The sequence below is a fragment of the Euprymna scolopes genome, chromosome 33, assembly GCF_053919585.1.
Source record: "Euprymna scolopes isolate OS-2025 chromosome 33, ASM5391958v1, whole genome shotgun sequence".
Classification (NCBI taxonomy): domain Eukaryota; kingdom Metazoa; phylum Mollusca; class Cephalopoda; order Sepiida; family Sepiolidae; genus Euprymna; species Euprymna scolopes.
In genome coordinates this window covers 84,277,583-84,282,627 of record NC_136514.1, presented here as the reverse complement: position 1 = coordinate 84,282,627, position 5,045 = coordinate 84,277,583, and the positions used below count along the sequence as shown (strand labels likewise).

The window sequence follows — 5,045 nt, the reverse complement described above, 5'->3', positions numbered from 1 at the left end:
GTGTTGTACAAGAGTTCGTTTATAGATGAATATACAAAACACATTTACCTTCTCCGTTGTGAGAACGACACGAAGTTACAAAATATATATGATTTCTTTATTCTTCAACCGGCCGAGTATTGATGTCAGGAATTCAAGCTTTTTTGACTACTACTCTTCTCCATTCGCCTCTAAAGGGCTCCCACTTTCCAACTGACTATCACTGTGTGTGATCTGCTCCAATTATCTCATCCTCTCTAACTTCGAAACCTCGATTCATATATTGAGAAATCTCCTTTGTTTATGACGTCAGAAGTGTAGGTCCAACTTGACTAACTTTCACGTGGATTTACATATGTCTGTCAAAACACACTTTTGGCAAACAAAGAATTCTCAATTCTAAGTGTTTAATATCTAACCTATTTTAAAACAATATTTTAAGTCGCATTGTCCATTCTTTTAACTGACATATTTAATATTCAGTTATACTAAAAGAATGAGCAATCGTTTTTTTTTTAAATAATATTTCATTATTAATATATTAATATTTAGCTATTTCTAAAAGAAATAACAATGGATTGCATTCCTAGGATTCCAATCATCCCCTTGCCTACAGGGTTCGATTCTAGCTTTTTTCTAATATCATTTTCACTTATCTAGTCTGTCTTCTCACTTACATGAGAAGGGGACAACCCTTCTTATCTAACAAGTAGATAGATATGGCTTCCTTAAGCCTCTACAGACTATAGATACCCACTGTAAGGTTGCCTGCGCGTGAAATTTTTGTGGCAAGAGTTGCGCAATCCGCAATCACATCTCTCCTGAGTTGACATTGTTGAATTCCAGTATCGTGGAGGTTCAGGACGACTGGGAACAATTCCGAGATAAGCAGAAAGCACATACAGCGCCTAGAATTCCCAAATGGTCACCCATCTGGTACTAGCCAGGCTCAACGTTGCTTAACTTCGGTGATCTGACAAGAACCAGTGTGTTAACGTGATTATGCCGTGTATATATATATATATATATATATATATATATATATATATATATATATATATATATAGTCATCCACATACAGTACTGTTTCGCTGTTTCACAGCTCATCAGTGCGGCTAGACACGCTAGCTAGTTTACTCTTCTCCCTTCGCCTCTAAGATGCTCCCATTCTCCAACTGTGTGTGATCTGCTCCAATTATCTGATTCTAATCCACTCAAACTTCGAAACCTCGATTCATATACTGAGAAAGCTCCTTTGTTTATGGCATCAGAAGTGTGATTCCCAACGTGACTAACTTTCACGTAGATTTACATATGTCTGTCAAAACACACTTTTGCCTAACAAAGAATATATATATATATATATATATATATATATATATATATATATATATATATATATATATAGGGTGTTGTTTTTAGAGGAGATGAACTTTAAATTGACTAATTTATTTTCTTTACTTTGATCTTGTAACTTTCGGTTATTGGTTTCGCAACTCGGCATGAGGAAATAAATAGAAGAGCAGCGTTTGCAAATTGCAAATTATGCGTTCAGTTTACTGAGAGAAACTTTTAATGAACGAATAATTTCACTGAATGCACCTTTATCTGACCGCCTTGTTCGTGCTACTTTACCTCCTCAGATTATTTTTCTTGTGAGTATGTAAAGTCCCACGTCTTTGCCGATAAACCAGACATAGTTAATCACTTGACCCGTCACAGTTACTTTTTTTGACATCAACCGGGGATGAAACGTTGATGGGGCAGCTTCAATTCCCTTTCATGCAGTGTTCTTATTATTTTCTCTGTCTCCCCGAAGGTAATCTCGTTGCATTTCGCAGCTGTGGCAATGTACGTATCCGGTTTGTAATTGAGATTCTTTTTTTTTTTCTCTTCTGTGGAAATACTGTATTTTTCCTGTGAAAATTTTTCTAAAGTTCCGATTCTCTAATTTGCGCACAATATGAATAATTACAGTAACATTAAAGTCGTGGTACGTTTTCAAAATAAAAACGCTGCTTCTTTTATTTAAGTTTAAGACCGAATGTACGTCCCTTTTTCCCATGTGAAACTATTTCTATGCTTGCAGCGACCCTTTCTCACCACCAAGAACCGCGGAATCTGTTCCCAATCCCGACACCGCAGCGCAATATGCCGATCTAATAGTACTAGATCAGGCTGTCTAAAGATACTGGCTTTCTGGCCTAAAAGCAGGAAATATGTAATTTTTTTTATTTGTTCCTATTTACAATGCCTCCCCACGGGACAGAGTTAGACACCAGGGTCGTTTTTTAACGTGGAGAAAAGGAACAAAAATAAAAATTAACACAGCGAAACCAAACACTCGAAGATATAAAGAACTCGCAGCGTAAAATCTTACATCCAAACTTATTAGATTCGACATTAAATAATCCCGAAAAAGGTTCATATGCCATAAAACAAAACAACCAAACTATAGAGTGGAACGATAAAATTGTTGCTCTAGAAAAAACAACATGGTTCCATTTCCGTTTGGTGAAAACCTTTTTTTCTTGCATGCCATCTACTAGTTGGCCAGTTGTGTACAAATCCAAAGAGCGATAGGAAACTTCTATCATATCTGAAAGTGACACAATGTTCAAAGAGCGAGATCAGAGATGCGCCGCTGTACAACTCATGCTCTCTACCGATCAAAGTTATGACAACAGGACCATTGCTAGCAACCTCAACATGCAAATCTGGACGATTCAACACTTGAGCGCACAGGTCAACGAAGTTTCCGGCCACGGTTATGATCTTTGGTGTGGTTTAAAGTAGTGATGGGGCGATTCCAATATTTTTCCCGATTCCGATACAATTACCGATTCCGTACTAAATTCCCGATTCCGATACAATTACCGAATCCGATTCTTTATAAATCTCTAAATATTTAACTATAAAAGTGTTGTTTTGTCCCGATTACTATAAAAACACATCTTAAATGTGCCTATATTTTCTCACACGTAAAAACACGCTTGTGAGGGGATGATCTAGAGATGATCGTCTTACTGGAAATTTAAATCGATAAATATTTATTTCATTATTACTACAGGCAGTGGAAGATGTTTGTTAAACCAAAATCAGATAAAAAAGATAATTTAAGGAATTGGTTTTGGCATCGGAAAATAGGCTCAAATTTTTCCGATTCCAATACCGATTCCGATACCCCCAAAAAGCTTCGATTTCTCTGGTTCCCGATTCCGATTCTGATTAATCGTTCCAACACTAGTTTAAAGTGAGGACCGCATCAGGTCACCTCACATCTTCAAAGTATTTCTGGATGTGCTGAAGTGTGTGATCAGGTGACCGCTGGCCGCTCTTGGGTGTGGCGGCAGGACTCAGCGCCAGCCAAAAAAGTTCAAAGAGAGGCAGGCCCGGCTTCAGAAGGGGTGCTACGACTTTGACCTCTTATGTCACTATAACCGCTTCTCCTACAACCTGAACAAGCTGGACTACTTCGTTTGGTTATACGTCAAGAACATCACCAACATGACCTCCCACAAGACCAAAACTAGCATGATTGCCGCCATCCGCCTAGTATTCGCCGATCTACCGCCAGCGCTTGTGGAAAAGGCATGCTTCCAGATCTCGACCTGTATCAAGGCGGCGATTGAAGCTAAAGCCGGCTACATTGAATAAATGTCAACATTGCTACATATTCAAGCTACTTGAATTGATTTTTTCAATAAAGGTTTTAAAATGTTGTTTCTATAGGGCGGCAGATATATCGTTCAACCCTCTGAATAGATTTTTTTTATGGGACGTATTTAATTATTTTTATTATTAAAAATTATTTTACGTGCATATATATATATATATATATATATATATGTATGTATAAGTGTGTGTGTGTGTTTGTGTGTGTGTGTGTACAGAGGTTTAAAAAAGAATGCAAAATGTATGAACATTTATAACTTATCTTTATTCGTTTTCTATTAATGGCATGCGGGAATACAAAATATTATTATGAAGAAATTAAAAACTTTATATATATATATATATATATATATATACTAGACTACCCATGACCCGTTGGGTCAGTATGTTATATTAGCTATGGAATTCATGTATGAGCGTGAGACTTGTGACGTAAAGAAAATAGTTTTTTTTTGACATAACAGAAACATTTCTATGAAAGTATATTAAAATGAAAAATCCTCCCTATTCGTGTAAAGTTACCTATTTTTCCGAATAATCGCTTAAAAATCGAAAATTAAACATGATTTTCCAACGAATCGAACGCCGACGAAAGTCATTTAGCAGCAAAAATGCACATGAACCTACCGATAAGAAATATAAGAATGAAAAACTCATATTGGAATCCTTCAACCAAGTTATAGAAACTTAAAATCTAAAAAAAAAAAAATTAATTGATAGAACCCGAAGCAAAAAAATAAAACCTAAATAAATAAAATAAAATAAAACTAATATTGAAACAGATTAGTAAATGTGTCAAGAAATTCACCGTTCTCACACAACTATTTTGTATCTAGAAATGTAAACAAAAAATAAAAAAGAAGGAAGGAAGGAGGAAAAAGGGATGGATAGAGAGTAGTAGTAGTAGTAGTAGTATTAGTAGTAGTGTTGGCTTTATTACAATTGTTCTTATGCTTGTCTACGGGATAAAGTTGTTTAGTTGTAAGAAAATAGCGACAGTATAGTTGTAATAAAGAATAGTAGAAAAGCATCCCCACTCTTCCCATGTTAAATAATAATTTCGAAATAATAACGTTAATATTTCAGTGCGCAGGTCAAAATCTGCAAAAGAAGCGATTTGTGTTTATTTGTGTACGTTGTTATGGGTTAATGTTTATGCGCGCATGCGCAACCGGATGTCGTAAACCGGAAAGTCGGTTACATCACTCGTTACAAGGTCATTTGAGTTTTATAATATATATATATATATATATATATATATATGACACGTTCTTCAGTCTTTACAGACAATGGATACCCACTGTAAGGGTGCTCGCGCGTGAAATTTGTGTGGCAAGAGTTGCGCAGTCTCCAACCACGCCTCTCCTGGGTAAACAGTGTTGCATACGAGT

At 36.0% G+C, this 5,045-nt stretch overlaps 1 pseudogene; it reads right to left on the bottom strand.

Moving 5' to 3' along the window:
- Nucleotides 1-875: 875 nt before the first annotated feature.
- LOC145258426 (5S ribosomal RNA) lies at nt 876-992 on the bottom strand (annotated as a pseudogene).
- Nucleotides 993-5,045: the final 4,053 nt, after the last annotated feature.